The sequence below is a fragment of the Mesoplodon bidens genome, assembly GCF_964165515.1.
Source record: "Mesoplodon bidens genome assembly, chromosome: 10".
NCBI lineage: Eukaryota > Metazoa > Chordata > Mammalia > Artiodactyla > Ziphiidae > Mesoplodon > Mesoplodon bidens.
The window spans coordinates 101,044,324-101,063,037 of record NC_138172.1 but is presented as its reverse complement, the minus strand read 5'-3'; the positions used below and the strand labels follow the sequence as shown (position 1 = coordinate 101,063,037).

Below are 18,714 nucleotides of genomic sequence, written 5' to 3'. Positions count from 1 at the left end.
TTGGATTTTATTTCCAACACAATTCCCAGACGGCTCAGTGAAAAGGTCACCCCATAACAGGAGCAACTCCAGGATGTAAAATGTGCAGGGGAGACAGACAGCCAGAAAGAGTCAGAGATTCCAGAAGCTTCCCTAGACGCCTATAGATTGGTAGCCTTCCATCCACCCCGAATGCTTCTCCTGACCTAACTGTCCTCCTGGCATCTCCTGGTGGTTCCAGCCTTGGAAACCAGTCCTACCAGTTCCTGAGTGTCCAGCCACCTTCTCTGACTGTCTGAACTATGGGCTGCTTTCCTCGGAGCTGGCCCGCGGGAAACCGGCCAGGGTGTGTGAAGCGGTCAGAGGTAGACCCCATGGCCCTGAGAAACCACTGACCGGTCCCGGCTGCACTGAGGCCCCTGCGGTCACACAGGCCCGTGTCTGCGAGAATCCAGCCCTTCCCGGAACGGCTCACAGCTCACCAGCCAGCTGAAGGCCTTAAATCTCAGCTGGAGCTTTTCAGCTCTGGTTTTTCCTCCCGGTTATTTATCTTCCCTCCGGCTTCAGGCAGGTCACACCCTGCGGTGCTGCAGTTCCCCCCTCGCTGTGAAACGGGGCGATTACTACTGACTTCCCGAGAAGGATGGATGACTCATCCTGGATGTTTCCAGCCGAGCGACAGCGGCGGGAAACCGAGGCCGCGTGGGCCCTCCCTCCCCCGCACACCTTGGGACCAGCGGAGCCGTGAGGATGGGGGGCCAGGATTTCCTGCTGCGCCAACCCCGGACGGTGTGCGGCTGCCCTGCCCCGAGGTGCGCCCCCGGCCCCACCAGCACGGCCGTCAGTGACTGCAGCCCTCCTGGCCCCGCCTGGAATCTGAACAAAGGAGGCGCCGAGGGAGCGTCCACGACATCCCCAAACAGCTTCCACCGGATGAAATAAAGCGTATCCAGTGCCTTCTGTTTAAATACACTTCACTGAATTATGAAATAATTAAAAGATGTAGAAAAGTACAGAAACAAGGTACCCACCAATTACTTTAACATTTTACCGTATTTGCTTCAGATCTGTTCCTTTAAAAAAAAAAAAAGGTGATCACTCAACTGACCACAGGGCAGCTCCCTGGAGGGGCTTAAGGGCCACCAGCGCTAGAGGAAATTAATGCAGCCTCAGCAGCAGGCGAGCCGGGCTGGCCCCGGAGGACACGGCTCCGTGAACGGGGCTGTGGGGTTTCCTACTCCCTGTGCTGAGCGGCTCGGGATCTCCTTCAGACTCAGCTGTCGTGGCAGGAGTCCCCGGCTCGCTCTCACGTCCCCGCTGACCGTGGCCGACTCGCCCCTTCGCGAATCCTGGAGCCAGCGGCCCCACCCGCGAGCCCGCTTCCCCCTCCCCTTCCCTCTCCTCTTGAGCCCCACCCATTCCTCCACGTCCCCTGTCCCTGGCTGTCCACAGGCACCCTTTGGCTCCAATTCCACATCCTAAGCGTTTCTATGAATATAGGCTTTGTGGACTGTTTATTCATGTGACATTAATCCCAAAGGGGAATCAAAGCAGCGTCGAGGCCGTTATCCTTGTTTGCCTTGGATGGTCTGCCTTAAACAATCACAGGCAGCCTGGGTGTTGAGAAGCGGGGCGGGGCAGAGGGGGGCTGTTTGTTTCCCTGGGATCCACGGGGATCCAAGGAAGGAGGAGGCCTGGCAGCGATGTCACTGATTCCAAATCTCAGCCGAGCACCTGGACGTCACCCAAAACCAGGTCCCCAGAGCGAGGGCCTTGCTCTGCACGGAACAGAGCCCCGTGTTTCTCAGGCCACTTTCCTGATGCACCAGGTCACTGATTAGCCCCAGCTTTGGTGTCGAAACACCCCAGGGTTGTCAGTGGAGCCCTTGCAGCCCAGCAAACCTATGCTTCTGAAAATAAAAATGACACCAGTCAGCACTCCTCCTTCTGCAGGGCTGAGAGCTGGAGCCCACGGCCTCTTGGGCAGGATGCCGCCTGCAATTCCCAGGAGGTCGGGCAGAAGCCGCGGTAGAGGAGGGGCAGACCCAGGGGCAGGCAGCCACGCCCCTTCCCCTCCTAGCAACTGCTCCTTCTCAGGCCTGAGAAGTGCCAGACCTGCCTCAGGCTTAGCGGCACCACTCAGAGGCCACAGGGCTGTGCCTGACGGTGACAGCTGTTCCCTTGACTTTCCGGAGGAGGAAATTGACTCTGAGATCATAAAACAGTGGCAGGACCTGAAACTGGACCGCCTCTCCCTCTGGCTCACACCCTGTTACTGACAAGCATGCGCACGCACACGCTCCGGGGCCGGACACAGGCCTGCGCATCCCCTGCTAAGGTCATCTGTGTTGCATACATGTTGCTCATCCAGCGTTTGTCTGGCTGGTGAGCAGGGTTGTGTTTGAGGAAAGGTGCTTTTTCATCAAATCCAGTGCTTTGCCATCCTGAGCTGACAACCACATGTAACAGGAGCCTCCGCAACCCCTAACTCCCCACGGGCAGCACTTCATGTTGTCTCCTCTGGGCGGCTGGCCAGATGGAGTCCCTGGCAGGTGAGAACCGTTTCTGGAAGCCCAGGAATTTGCAGAGTGGCGCGGACCCTCCACACCCGCAGCAGAGAGCCTGAAGGTCAGGGAGGAGGCCTAGCATTCCCAGTAAGCACTCTTCCAGAAACCTGCCAGCTTCCCACAGCGATGGGAGATTGCGGGGAGAACGGCTGCAGCCTCTGCTTCCCTGGGCCTGGAGGACTGGCCACCAGGTCCCTGCCCACCCAGCCCACGGAGCAGAGAGAAGGGGCTGGGGGACTGGAGGGGGACTCCTCTTATAAGACCTCAAGAGGGACAGTGACATTAGAGAGGCCCAGGAGAAGTACACTTAAAGAGGGAGGGAGGGAAGGAGGGAGGGAGGGAGGGAGGAAGGAAGGAAGGGAGGAAGGAAGGGAGGGAGGGATGGAGGGAGAGAGAGAGGAAGGAGGGAGGAAGGGAGGGAGAGAGGAAGGAGGGAGGAAGGGAGGGAGGGAGAGAGGGAGGGAGGGAGGGAGGAGGGAGAGAGGGAGGGAGGAAGGGAGGGAGGGAGGGAGGGAGGAGGGAGAGAGGGAGGGAGGGAGGGAGGAAGGGAGGGAGGGAAAGGGAGGGAGGAAGGGAGGGAGGGAGGAAGGAGGGAGGAGGGAGGGAGGGAGGGAGGAGGGAGAGAGGGAGGGAGGGAAAGGGAGGGAGGAAAGGAGGGAGGGAGGAAGGAGGGAGGAGGGAGGGAGGGAGGGAAAGTAGGAAACGGACTCATTGATAAGCTATCCAAGAAGGATTATGTTAAGGCTTTTATTTTTTAGCAGTGATGAGGATGCCACATTGCCTGAGACTTTTCCCTTCAAGCCCTGTCACTGCCAAATCAACTTTTTGTCTTCTGTATCACCAAGTCTTAAGGACTTCATTTTTTTGCTTAGACATCAGTAAACCTTCCTTAAGAACCTGACCTTAATTCCTAAACCATACCTGAGGGCAATTGCTCAGGGGCCAGCTCTGTTCAGGCTGGACACCTGACTGTCACCAAGGCCTGGTTAAGACCTCTGTTTCTCTTACCCTGTGGAGGGTAAAGACGCCCAGTGTGTGACAGTCATCAAGGTCCCAGCCTAGGGCTTAAGGGGCCCTGGGGGCCCAGGAGCAATTGCAAGGGGTCCTTGAAGCCACATTCCCACGAAATATTGTCTAAAGCAATATACCTAATATGGTAGCCACTAGCCACACGTGGCTATTGAGCCCTGAACACGTGGCCATGGCGATAGGCTGAAATAGTAAGATATACAACAGAGTTTGAAGGCTTAGTATGAAAAAAGAATGTAAACTGTCTCATTAATAGTTTTTTAGTATTGATTACATGTTGAACTGATAATATTCTGATTCTATTGGGTTAAATGTGATATGTTATTAAAATTATTCTTGCCTGTTCTTCTATTTATTGTGGTAAAACACACACAACATAAAATGTACCATCTTAACCATGTTTAAGTGTACACTTCAGTAATGTTAAGTACTTTCACATTGTTGTGAAACCATCACCAACATCCATCTCCAGCACTTTTTTTTTTTTGCAGTACGCGGGCCTCTCACTGCTGTGGCCTCTCCCGTTGTGGAGCACGGGCTCCGGACGCGCAGGCTCAGCGGCCATGGCTCACGGGCCCAGCCGCTCCTCGGCATGTGGGATCTTCCCGGACCGGGGCACGAACCCACGTCCCCTGCATCGGCAGGCAGACTCTCAACCACTGCGCCACCAGGGAAGTCCCTCCAGCACTTTTTTTATCAACCCAAACCGACACTCTGTGCCCGCTAGACAGTATCTCCCCGTCGTCCGTCCCCCAGCCCCTGGTAACCCCCATTCTACTTTCTGTCTCTGCGAATTTGACTATTCTGGGGACTTCAGATAAGTGAATTCATCCAAGACTTGTCCTTTGTGTCTGGCTTGTTTCACTCAGCACAGTGTCCATCAGATTCATCCAAGTTGTACCATTTGTCAGAATTTTCTTCGTTTTTAAGCCCAAATCATTTTCCCTTGTATGTAGATACCAGCTTTTGTTTGTCCATTCATCTGTTGTTGGACACCTGGATTGCTTCTACCTCTTGGTAATTGTGAATAACGCTGCTGTGAACATGGATGTGCAAATATCCTTCAAGACCCTGCTTTCAATTCCCAGAAGTGGAATTGCTGGGCCATATGGTAACTATTTTTAATTTTTCAAAAACCACCACACTCTTTTCCACAGCAGCTGCACCATTTTACATTCCCACCAGCAATGCATAAGGGTTCCAATTTCTCCACATCCTCACCGACACTTGTTATTTTCTTTTTTTTTAATAGTTGTCATCCTAAGAGTTGCGAGGTGGTATCTCATTGTGGTTTTGATTTGCATCTCCCTAGTGATTACTGATGTTGAGCATCTTTTCATGTGCTTTTTGGCCATTTCTACATCTTCTATGGAGAATCATCCATTTAGTTTTACTTTTTTAATGTGGCTACTATAAAATTTACAGTTACACATGTGGCTCACATTTTATTTCTACTGGATAGCTCTAGTTTAGGAGGAATAAAGGCACAACCACTATCACACAGGAATTTTTTGACAATGAAAGGAACCCTGATATTTAAAATGTGGGAAATCTAGTTCCAATGAATGATAGATTCTAAGTTTCCTTCCAGCAATGACATTTTATGCTCTTTCTCTCTCTGCTCAAAGAACTTAAACTAGAGCTTTCATTTCAAAGATGTCAGGAGTCATTCCCCCTATAATGAGGAGGCCCCTACATACAACCTGGAAGATTCAAAGATCCAGAGGCCCTCTCGCCTCTGTAGATTGGGCAGGCTCTGTGATGGGGTGGGGGGTGGGGAGTCTCGGTTCCAGAGCTTGCTGATGTCCCAAACTGAGGAGAGAAGTCATCTGTGTCTGAAAATTCGATTAGTAAAGTCCTGCACCATCTGAGGGAAGGATGCCTAAGGCTGGGGATCGAAAGTTGGTCTCCATGGAAACCTCAACGCTTCTGGTCATTTCTGATGACTGAGACTAATCCTGTCCTAAGGGAGAGACTGGATGCCATCGGAATCTAGCCCCTTGGTCTTAGGGGTGGAGACTGCAAGTGTGTAGCACTGAAATGAATGCATTGCTTGATTGTACAAGCCATCCTACTCACAGAGGCTGCTACCAACCCACCCCTGGGTGTCATAAATTGTATCTAGAAGAAGACAGCCCTCTCTTCTCACCACTGAACATTAATAAGAAAAGAATGGGTTCCAAAATACTGCTACTTTTCATAAATGTCCCTATTTTCCCTGAGGAAATAGCATTGCTAGTCCAGATTTCTTTCCCTTGATCTTAATAAAAATCTCACAAAGCCATGGCCCACCAACCAGGAAGGGGTTAAGCCCACAAATCCCATGGCCTGTGACTTAATTTAAAGGGAAAAAAAAAAAGAAGAAGAAATTTTGTGAAAAAGCAAGAACTGTGGTGAGGTCTCTTATTTGTTCTTTCTAACTAAGGGGAATAAGCTTCAAGCATGTCTGTCTTGGACCATAGTTGTTAATATAGTTTTAAAGGAAAATGAAAGCAGTATTTTGATGCCAGATAACAAAATGGAGACCTGGCAGGAATTAAGAATTAAGAATCAGATTAAAACAATAGAACCTGACCACTTACTGTGAAAAGATAACGTAAAGAATACTACTAAATAGAAGATATTTGAACATATGAGAGGAAAATGCTGTATAAATATAAGGCTTTATATTGTAGCTTATATAAAATGTAGCTAATATAAATTTTCTTTACTACCTAGAGTCGTGTGAACACTGGGAAGTTTGGTATCTTGGTAATAATGGTAACTCAGATCTTTTATATCCAAAGTTTTAAACCCTAATATCCCTGTGATATAGTCATCTAATCTCTCTTATGTCAGTTTCCTCAACTGAAGAATGGATTAGAGGTATAGTTTTCCCTATACGATTTTGGGGGTTGTTGTAGGATCTAATGAAATAATATACGTGTGAGGATAACATAGAATGATTAGTATAAAAGTAAATGCAGTTCATTATACTAGACTTCCTCTCAGGGGGGCTGAGAAATACTGATTTTCATAGAAAGAAATGAACACCTACACTGGCTGTGTAAAAGGCATAAAAACATGGGATTTCCCACCCAATCTACCAATGTGGATTATCTTTTTAGGAGGCCTGTAGGGACCTTGTGGTGTAATATGCATCATAGAGTTCGTATTTAATGTACAAAACCTTCAGAGTAAACTGGATGAGGGTGGGAGAGAGTTAACCAAGGAAAACTGAAATTAATACTGTAACCTCTGCTGTTATGTGCAGAAAGTTTCCTGCCAGTAGTAGCCAAGTTCCTGGAGGGAAAAAAAAGTGTGTGTGTATATATATGTGTGTATGTATATGTGTATGTTATGTATCTGTGTGTGTAATGTATGTATACGTGCACATATATGTGTGTATGTGTGTACGTGTGTGTATGTGTGTATGTGTATGTATTGTGTGTTGTATGTGCGTGTGTGTGTTTAGCTTCATAATCATAGTCCTCTTAGGTACCACATACCTTCACCATCCTTCCTTCCAAAAAGGAAAAAGCATCAACGCAGGCAGCGCAGAAACTTTCAGGCTTCTGTCTCAGGTTCCGCCTGAGTCATTACACCAAAGCGCAGCTGAGGGCATAAAACCCCTGCGCCCAGCACCCATGGCAGCTCAGCCCTGAGGCAGGTGTGGCAGCGACACAGGAGGTTTGTTTTTCAGGGTCAGATTGGCACATTTCTTGCCTAGAGCTCTGGGTGAATGTTTAGATTCCATCTTCCGGTCACACGGTGTTCAGCCCCTCAGGGTCCAAGGCAGGCCCCTGCACGCTGCCCGCCTACAGCCTGTCTCCTCTCCTGGCCCTCTGGGAAGGCAGGAGGTGAGAGCGGAGGGGAGGAGGGGAGGGGAGGAGGGAGCAAGGGCTGGAGCTTTTGCAGCGTTTCCAACTCTCCCCAAGAGCCACTTTTCAGGCACATCGAATCCCTCCCCATCCCTCTCCTGGGCTGCCCTGCCCCAGCGCTGGGAATCAGCCTTGTTTACACTGCTCATTAGGCTCTCTTAGCAGTTGCTATAGCAACCACCAGGGGTCAGTTTATAGAAGGAGAGGAAGTTCACTTTTGGGGAGTTAGCTTTCCAGCTCCTGTGCAGAGCACAGCTGAAAACAAAAGACCCAGACACCCAGGGAGGAAACACATTGAAAAATTTCCTATGAGCAGAAGCATCATTTAGAGCCTAAAACTTCACTCAGCGATGGATGCCATGTTTCTTCTTTGCTGAAAGAGCTGTTCTAGCACAGCTGATAGGAGCGTAGAGGTCTTATCGTTGCATCTTCCAGATTTTCCTCTCCCCCTCCGTTCACCCCTCTGCCTTGTCTTCAGGGCCTGAGTTAAGAGAACAAGGGCAGGTGCCAGGGTTCATTTAAAGTGATAACTTCATTAATATAATGTATTCACCGAGGATCAGAAAGATCTTCACAAGCTGTTATGATTCCATCTTCCTCATGGGGAGGGAGGCAGTGGCCACTGGAGCTGTGTGCCCATCTCGAGGTCCAAGCCGGACAAAATGGAGCCCCTCCGCCTCCAGGGACTGTGCTGGGAATCTCCCAGGGTGCCAGGATGCCGTCCAGTGAAGACTTGCCAGCTCTAACCTGACTAGCTAAGCTGATTTAGCAGATTAAAAAGTACAGAATGGGGCTTCCCTGGTGGCGCAGTGGTTGAGAGTCCACCTGCCGATGCAGGGGACACGGGTTCGTGCCCCGGTCCGAGAGGATCCCACATGCCGCGGAGCGGCTGGGCCCATGAGCCACGGCCGCTGAGCCATGGCCGCTGAGCCTGCGCGTCCAGAGCCTGTTCTCCACAATGGGAAGGGCCACAGCAGTGAGAGGCCCGCGTACCGCAAAAAAAAAAAAAAGTACAGGGTGCCCAATTAAATTTGATTTTCAGATAAACAATGAATGGATTTTTATAAGCCTATCCCACGCAATCTTTGGGACATCCACAGAGTAAGTCAAGCTTAACCCAACCTTATTCTAACCCACCTCTTCTCTATTGCCACCTCCAAAAAAAAGCACAACAGAGTTCCCTCTCTACAACAAGTCATGTGCCAGATCACAGTTTAGGATGACCTGACCCTTAGACTATCTTGCTGATCGTGAAAAAATGACAGGGGATGATTTACACATGTGCAAATAGTAAACTGGAGTCAAGTCAACTCACCAACAGGAAGGTGAGGCCCCTGATGGTCCCTCAGATCCAAACACCTGCAGAAGGGGCTGCATGGCTAAAGAGGAAAGAATGCGGCGCTGGTCTTTACGGGGTATCACTTGGACTTTTTCACGACGAGTAAAAGTCAGCTTTCTAAAGTATAATGAATTTTATTTCTGTGACAGGAAAAATATATTTAATGCACGTTTTTTCAGGAATAAATGACTTTGGTTTCCAAGTGTTATGTTGGGAAAGTGTGAGTGGGAAGATGCCCAGGGAGCCAGTACGCTGTCTCTGTCCGTTTGGTCCTCTGTGGTTTTGGTGCCTGGGTACCCGTGTCCACAGGGAGAAAATGACATTGACTTTATCAAAGTCACCCTCTGCCCAGCACACCTTCTGCTAAGGTTTTGCTAAGGGAAGGCTGGCCCGATGAAAGCTGTGCTGACTTCTGTAGAACTTGTGGAAAACCTAGACCACTAGTTGTAATTCTGTACCTGTGGAAGTTTTGCATCTGTTTTGACCCTAAATCCTACGAACCTAAAACTTAAGGCAAATAAGTCAAGAAGCATAAATGGACATGAAAACAAAGCAAATAGTCGCAATGATACCTTCCGTGAGGTCCCTGCCACGTCAGACAGCAAGGTTCCCACAGCGTAAATCCAAAATGAGTAATTAGAGGGAAACTGTCAAGATAAACATCACAGACAATAAAAATATCCTCACCTGGTACTGACTCTAAAAAATCTCAATACGATTTTCACCAAGACTAAAAAAGCTGATGTTTCAAGTGAGTTCCAATTCTGTCTCTTCTTTTGAAATGTGGCCCCGTGAGCGTCTGTGGACAGCCTATGACTGAGCTTCCCCACAGGCAAAATGCAGATCCTGGGTCAGTACTAAGTGGTCCTTGTCTAACTGAAGGGGTATTGTGAGACCATCTGTAAATCATTCTGAGCTCCTCAGACAAAAGGCAGGAAGTATGAAATGTGATTATTTGTGCTATTTACTTTTTTTTAAAACATTCACAAATATTTTAATAATTTTGAATATGTATTTCTTATACTGAAATATCTGGAAGTGAAAGAATTATGGGTCTGCATATATATTCCAGAAAATTACCTCAGTTCTTTTCTCATTTTGTATTTAGAAGAACCATCTTAGAATTACAATGTAAATGGGATATATAGGGTATGATTAAATTTAGTGATAGTAATAATGATATAAACTAAAGTTACATTTTTATTTTTGTTGTTTGTGCCGTTCACTTTTTAAACAAGCCACTTGATTTAGGAGTTGATGGATTTAGTTTTGTTTAAAGCATATTGAAAGGTCCTAACTTTTGAAAGCCTATTTTCATTTATATTTTTAAAAACCCAATAGTTTTTTACTTCTTTTTCTGAACGATTTGTTATTTAACCCAACACTTGAAGCTGAAGCTGTCAGACAGTGTCTGTTTAACACTGTTCAACAGCTGTTAAATGGGATAATCACCTGTTTATCCTCATGTCACTAATTCAAATGCTAATTGCACTCTAGACACTGGCTTATTCTCCCCATCAAGCCAGACCAGGTGCACAGCCCTCTGAAAGATGCTGCAGTGATCAAGGGCCTCCATCTATTCACTCGTAGAGGCACAGAGGAAACAGGGCAATACACACACACACACACACACACACACGAATGAACGTGTTGCTTATAACTGTGAAAAATCAGGAATTACTTAAATGTCAAATGACAGTGAAATAAGCCAAAGTAAACAACCACAGAATATAGTATTATACAATCGTTAAAGGGATGCTTAGGAATACGGTTAAATAACATGTTAAAAAAAATCTACCTATTGATGTTGAGTGAAAAGAGTCGTAGGCAAAACTACTGTAGGATGACAAATATGAGGGGAAAATTTGCACAGAAAAAGGCAAAGGATACATGATAGTCTTGGAACTATAATCAACCACTATCTACAGGACAACAAGCAAGGATAATTCTAGGGTCTGGGAATACATGAATTCCTGTTTTCACAGAGCCTACATTTCACAGACCTTACATTTGGAGCTTACATTTTGGAGAAGAAAGATAGACAAAATCCAGGTAAAGAAACCAATAAACAAGATATATGCATAGAGTGATGTCCTAAGAAAATGTACAGAGAGTTGTGGGGTAGAGGGACCAGAAGGTCTGCTCTCACGTGGGCCGTGAAGGTGGAGACCTCAGAGGAAACCCAAACAATGAGGAGCCCCAGTGTAAGTCCCAAGAGTGACCCTGCTTGGCAGGGTCACGGCCCAGGAATGCACAGCAGGTCAGAGCAAGGGAGAGGGTGGTAGACGGTGAGTTTGGAGAGTTGGCAGGAGCCCGGTCATGCTGAAAGGACAAGGGTTCCCACCAGCGGACCTGTTCCACCTGTTCCAACCAGGTGGAAGTTCCTGCAGGGGCCCAGGTGCGAGAGGCGGGCGTGGGCTGGAGTGGCGACCATGGAGATGGGAGGGATGGATGGACTCAGGAAATACACTGAAGGGGGAGCGGCATCAACTGAACTGAACCTGATTCAGGATGAGGGAGGGTGCAGACAGAGACACTGAGTAAAAAGAGAAGAATCTCACACGATTCCTAGATTTTTGGCCTCGACAACTGCGGGACCACTTACTGAGCTGAGAAAGTAGGGGGAACAGGCTTGTGCTGGAAAATCGAGAGTTGTGTTTCTGTCATTTTACAGTTGAATGCTTATTTGATATCCCCAAGAAGACATCAATGACACAGTCAAGTTGCTCAGGGGGCGTCCAAAATAGCCAAATAGCCATTTGGGAGTTGCTTGAACGTGATGGCGTAGAAAGCAACGGGCCTGGATGGGGTGATGTAGAGAGAGCACATGGAGAGGAAAGACAGCCCAGGACTGAGAGCTGGATGTGGGACTCAGGGGGAGGAGCAAGGAGAGAGGCGGACAGTGAGCGAGAAAGTAGTCTAGGCGGGCATCGTGTGCCGGAACCAAGGGAAGAATCTTGTTGGAAGGAAGAAGGGATTATCGACTACAGCTAATGCTGCTGAAAGTTTGAGAATTAGTAAAGAGATGTCACCTCTGCTTTGGCGACATGGTGGCCCTTACGAGCTCAGGTTCAGGGGAGGGGTGAGAACAGGAAGGACAGAAAGGGAGGTGGTGGTCACAGTGGGACCACTGACACACTTGACGTTCCCTGGGGAGGGGCGTAGAGCAAAGAGGCCGAGCTGGATCGGGGACAGGCTGTTTTAGGGAACGATTGTAGAGCTTGTTTGTGTGCTAATAAGAAAGTCCAAGTTCTAAGTTTGCCTGGAGAAGTAAAAGCAAAACTGTACGAAGGATTTGAACGTGCATGTTCATAGCAGCATTATTCACAATAGCCTGATGGTGGAAGTAACCCAAGTGTCCATTGATGGATGAGTGGATAAACATATGTGCTATACACATGCAGTGGAATATTATCCTGCCTTTAAAAGGAAGGGAATTCTAACATAAAAGGACAAACACTTTACAAGTCCACTTCTATGAGGTCCCTAGACTGGTCAGGTTCATAGAGACAGAAAGTAGAAGGGTGGCTGCCAGGGGCTGGGGGCTAGGGGACAGGGAGTTAAGGTTTAATGGGGACAGTTTCAGTTTGAGAAGATCAAAAAAGTTCTAGAGAGGATGGTAGTGATGGTTCTACAATAATATGAAAGTACTTAACGCCACTGCACTATGACTTAACAGATGGTTAAAATAGTAAATTTTAAGTGGTGTGTATTTTAATAGACACACAAAAACACTAGAAGGTAAAAGCATTAGGGAAGGATGTCCCATACATGTCTTTATGTAAGAGATTTTTTTTTAAGTTTACTTTTCACAAATGGGACTCAGAGAAGAAGAGACCATTTGGGGAAGGTACAGGACCTCCTGTTTTCTTCTCTGGGTATAGAATACCAACCAACGAAAGCCATGGTCAAGTCAGAATCCAAACAGGGGCAGTTCATTTTGTTCCTTAAACTCAATATCCCTCTTCCTCAAACTCCTCTCGGTTTCCAGGTCTGCATGGGGTCTCCAGATCTCCACCCCAGGGCTTTGGCAGGACTCAGGAGGCAGCTTCCTCCTCCAATGGAGGGCACTGCCCAATGCCCACATGCAATAAAAGGAGTTTTGTGTGAGACGTTTAGAGTAAAATCTGACTTACATGCACTAGAACTTTCATTAAGGAAAAGCTTTCATGTCTGTCTAGTGGGTCAATGGTTTATTTTCATTTAGTAAACGTGGGGAAAGGATTATAAACGTGCGGGTTTGCTCTGCTATCTTAACCCTGGATTTCCAGTCGTATTTCTAAAGCCCAGAAACAGTTACAAGGTGCATAGGGTGAGCATTACAAAGGCCGAACAAAGGCAGAAGAGCTGAGTCACTCACATGAGGTGATTACACACTCTCACAACAAAGAATGAAAAAGAAAAAGAGCCGGACACCAAAGCCTCATGACATAACGCATTGGACTGGTGGGCTTTCCCCTTGCTCTGTGTGCTCTCTCTTCACAGATGACTGGTCCCCTTGGCCTGTTTCACAAGATTCCTCAGGCTTTGCCCAGCTGCCTGAAGGTCAGCTTGCCTGGGGTGGGTGGGCAATCAGGTTGGCAGGGTTTTGTCTCCGATACCCTGGAGTTGCCAGTTTGTGTTTGTTACTTCATTCTTGGAACTGAACGATACTTCTGCAATCCTGAAAGACCTACAGTGGGTTCCTGGGTCAACTAGATTACCTGGACCCCGGGGTCCACACATACTTGGTCCTAAGCTCAAATCACAGTCCTGCTAGGATAGTCTTGGGCATCCAGGCCTGTAGACAAGGACAAGATGGTTCACGGACCCTAATTACAGGATGGAGCAGTCAGCACTGAACACTGAGACCAGAAAGTCCTTCCCTCAACAAACATTTACTTTGACTACAAAGACCCTCTGATATAAAGCAGCACATGGGTGGTCAATGGACCCCCTCAACCACTGTCACCATCATCACCAAACGTGCACGCCCACAATTGTCGATGACGCTCTCAATGCCTCTTGTCCTGTAGACAGAAAATCCCCTCAGGTAGGTTTCATAAAAACTCAAATGCCTCTGAAAGCACTTTCAGAATGAGGAGGAAGAGGTGACAGGGAAGCAGGAGAATGACGGGTGAAGGACTGTGGCTCCCACAAGTCGGGTGAAGAAAATGGTTTGGACTAAGCCAAAAACGGAAAGGATCTTGGGAGCACGTGAAGGTAAAAGCTAAGAGGTATGGAAGCTTCCCCAGCTGGGAAGATGAGAGAAGCAAGGAGGAGGAGGCTAGTCAGATGCCCCATGGCTGGTTCAGGAACACCGCTCTGAGACAAGAAAACAGAATGGAAACTGCCCTAAACACCAGACAGAAAAAGGACCATTTATTCAGGAAGCAGAAAGCAGCCAATAAGGGAAGTCCCTTCCCCCCTACCCCACTCTAGGTTCTAAGAGTAATTAACCCAATTCTTTTTTCAGAGCTGCCTTTCATTGACACAAGTTAAAAAAAAAAAAAATCTCCTCTCCCAGACTCACCAAGGATCCCAGCGTTTCACTTTTACTTCCCCTTTTAAAAAATTTAAACAACTATACAAGTTAGAAGGATGGCTCAGTGAACACTCATACAAGCCACCTGGACTCAAGGACTATCGATATTCTGCTACATCACAGGCTCCCCTGGAACAATTTGGATGGAGGGTTCAGGCACCGTGACCTTTCGTCCCTAAACGCTTCAACGAGCATCGCCCAGGAATACAGACGTTCTAAAAAGCCACAAGGTAAACATCACGGCTAAGAAAATTAACACTAATTCCCTACTCTTATCTAATACCCAGTCCACATTCAGATTTCCCCAAATGGCTTAGTGTTTTTTTCTGTTCTTCATCATCAAATTCTTGTTTTTGGTGTCATTTTGAACCAGGATCTGATGAGGTAAGCACACCACACTTGATTGTTCTGTCTCTTTAGACTCTTTCAAATCCTCTAGTCTAGAACAGCAACCACCCCCTTTTTTTATTCATGATATTGATCTTTTCAAGAGTCCTGGACAGTTTTGTAAAATTTTCCATATTCTGTCTGGTTTGGCTGATCGTTTTGTCCTACTGTTGTCTACCTTGTCCCTAGTCTCTGCCCTGTATTTCCTGTCAACTGAAGGCTAGGTCTAGAGACTGGATTAGATTCAGGTTAAACATTTCTGGCAAGAACACTCCACAGGTGATGCTGTGTGGTTCATGGTGCATCCTGTCAGGAGACTGCCTCGCTACAAGTGCTCCATCAAATCTGATCACTCGAGTAAAGCAGTGACCATCAGGTCTCTCCATCGGGAAGGTTCCTTGCCTCCGCACAGTAAGTTGGTAACCCTGGAGCGATATGTTGGCACGTGTCCTGTCCCCGACAACCTTCCATCCAATGCTTTAGCATCTATTGACCATCCTTACTGATAACAGTTATTTCACAAACAGCCCATCAATTATGAAATGTCTAAAGGGTGATTGGGAGGAAGAGAAAGGAGTGTTGAGGGAAGAAACAGAGAACAAGGTAAATAGGCACTAGAAAGCTGGAAGAGTAGCAGATAATTCCAAAAGCTTTGCCAAGACCCTCCCAATTTACATTCAACTGTTTCCAGAGTCATAAGCCCTTTAAGGAAATGCTGGCACAGAGAGCCCTGAGCAAGGTGCTGTCATGCGGTAAGAAGTGAACACATTTCAGTGCATCTAGGCATATGAAATTGTTTTGAACTTCATCCCCAACTTAGCCAAGAGAGAGCTATTAAATCAAGAGGAAGTATGCAGCTGTGCCCCAGATCAGGTGTTTGGGCCGTGGATTTCCATTTGACCAGGAAGAAGTAGTGCCAGCTCAGGGCATCCTGGACCTCTTCATCCAGGGCTGGTTTACAAGACACTCAAGAGCCATTTATCCCGAACTCTCAGTTCCAAATCTTTACTTCTTTCCAAACAGTACTTGCTTCACTGTCCACAAACGGGTTTCTTTGAAAGAAACAAGTGGTCCCTTTGCCGACCAGTTGAAAAAATGCATTGTCTTAGGTAGATGACTCTTTCAGACTTTCAGAAATTACGTTTTTCTCTATGAAGAGTTTTGGTGAATGCTTGCATCAAGAATATTCCACATCTACTCAGATATTTCAATCACTGAAGGTTATCTCCCAACACACATCTTTTTTAAGACATCCAGTATTGAAAACTTTGTTCTGATTCTGGGGCATTCTGACTCTGGTTATGACAAGCAAGAACCCCAACCCCCCAAAACAGGAATTAAAGTTTACTTCAGTAAACACAAGGTGCAAGCAGAGACCCTTTGGCAAAGAGTTTGACATCTAATAGGAGAGGTAAGTCATACAGACATTCGGTCATCGATGGTAGAGCTGAAGATGCAGTTGGAAATAGAAAAGGGCTGCCAGGGAGGTAGCACAGAGCACTTCTCTGACTTGAGGAATCAGAGAAGGTGTCTCCCAAGGGACTCCCCCAGGAACAGAAAATTATTCCCCGTGGTGGGAACCAACTCCTGGGAAATCAGCCAGTGCTGATTCACCAAGTAATTATGGAAGTCTAAATGTACACTTCTCTAGACAAGGTATGGTTTCCAGGCTCCCTGGAGAGGACTGTAATTATTTCAAGGGGAAAAGTTGTTTAAACCTTATAGTTTTAAAATACGTATTTTAAATTCACTTTAGCTTTATTTTAACATATGCATGATTTTTTAAGATGAGGGAGAGAAAGGAATTATATTATCAAGCAAACAGCGACAGGGTGCTCCAGCACGTAATGGGGTTGGGAATTTGGAATCCTTGTGATGGCAGATGCTAGGTAAATGATGAAGAGACAAATTCTTCAGATGCTTTTTTTCAAGAAGGAATATAGTGTCTCTTGTCAGTACTTTCGCCCCACCTGGCCATCTAGCCTCCTGGGTCCCTACCATCTCTTGGGTCATGTCTTGAATACTACCCATTACCAACAAATTAACTTCATACAGGCTTTACATTTCCCTCCCTCAGAATTAACTGCACATTTGCCAGAGACTAACTTTACGATGGCTCAGAAAACCCAACTAAACCAAGCATTGAAACTATTCAAAAGAGAGCTGGCAAGAAACTCATCATGTACGGACGATATTGCCAATCACACAATCTCATTATCTGCATCGGCAGTGGAGCACTGTAGGTGCTGGAAGCAAATTCTGACTCTAAAAATAAAATTCAGGGGAAAAACGTCAGCCCAATGATTCTGATACATTTTATAATTGTGCAATTTTTTCTAACAGGCACAACTCATAATACTATTTCTGATAATAAAATAAAATGGCATTATTCTCCCTTTAAACAAGTTTAGGTCTAGAGAAACTTCCCTTACGTGAGGGATGGAAAATTGTATTCCTGTCCCTTCAACCACCTTCACCTTTGTTCTTCCTTTTCATCATTAAACGAAAAACCAACCTGAGTCATCGCTTGTTATAGACGACCTGGAACTAATGAGCAATGGAACATGGATGTCCTATCCTGGCTGCTGAAGCAGAACTGCTTAAATAAATGTGCCCCTTCATCCTGGTGAAGTTCCTCGTCCACAACACCAAGCGCAATGGGACACATGGATCTCCTTCCAGCTCGCCTTGAAACACTCTTGCCAGAAAGAAGGTCATTTCCGTTCCTCTTTGCCTCTGAACGCAACAGGGGATGGCCATCTGAAGAGCAGTCACACTAGTACCTTGGACCACCAAACACAGGAGCATCTAATGGAGATCTGCTAATTAAAGTTATAGTAAAAACAGGAAGAGACCAGTGCGAAGACAGGCCAAGGCAGCGAGGCTGGCCGGCGGTCGGTGGCTGTCAGTTAGCTGCATCTTCTCCACTAGGAGAAGCATGGACGCATGAGGGTATGCAGGTCAGCCCAGCAAGATATTCTGACGCAAGAAAGAGGGCAAAAGTGCCCACCATGTAACCACTACAAGAGTTATAAATGTTAATAAATGCTGGAGAGGGTGTGGAGAAAAGGGAAGGCTCCTACACTGTTGGTGGGAATGTAAATTGATACAGCCACTATGGAGAACAGTATGGAGGTTCCTTAAAAAACTAAAAATAGAGCTACCAAACGACCCAGCAATCCCACTACTGGGCATACACCCTGAGAAAACCATAATTCAAATAGAGTCATGTACCCCAATGTTCACTGCAGCTCTATTTACAATAGCCAGGACATGGAAGCAACCTAAGTGTCTACTGACAGATGAATGGATAAAGAAAATGTGGCACATATATACAATGGAATATTACTCAGCCATAAAAAGGAACGAAATTGAGTTATTTGTAGTGAGGTGGATGGACCTAGAGTCTGTCATACAGAGTGAAGTAAGTCAGAAAGAGAAAAACAAATACCGTATGCTAACACATATATATGGAATCTAAAAAAAAAAAAAGGTTCTGAAGAACCTAGGTACAGGACAGGAGTAGGGATGCAGATGTAGAGAATGGACTTGAGGACACAGGGAGGGGGAAGGGTAAGCTGGGACAAAGTGAGAGAGAGGCATGGACATATATACACTACCAAATGTAAAATAGATAGCTAGTGGGAAGCAGCCGCATAGCACAGGGAGATCAGCTTGGTGCTTTCTGGACACCTAGAGGGGTGGGATAGGGAGGGTGGGAGAGAGACGCAAGAGGAAGGGGATATGGGGATATATGTATGCATATAGCTGATTCACTTTGTTATAAGCAGAAACTAACACACCATTGTGGGGCAACTGTACTCCAATAAAGATGTTAAAAAAAAGAATTAGAAATGTTAGAAAGCACAGTAGCATAAAAAGGAGGTTAGCATAAAAAGGAGAGATATTGCAAGCCATTTAGAGCAAGATTTAAAGAAATGCAAAATTTCACGTACCATCTAGTACCCTTCTAAACTTGAGCTATTGAACAATTACTGCTTCATCTAAATCTTTTTCTTTTCCCCCTCT

General features: G+C 46.5%; 1 long non-coding RNA gene across 1 annotated transcript in view; it reads right to left on the bottom strand.

Annotated features, from left to right (window-relative positions):
- Positions 1-18,714, bottom strand: part of LOC308623899 — a 150,091-nt gene that overhangs the window by 63,138 nt on the left and 68,239 nt on the right. The gene's annotated exons all lie outside the window — the stretch shown is intronic.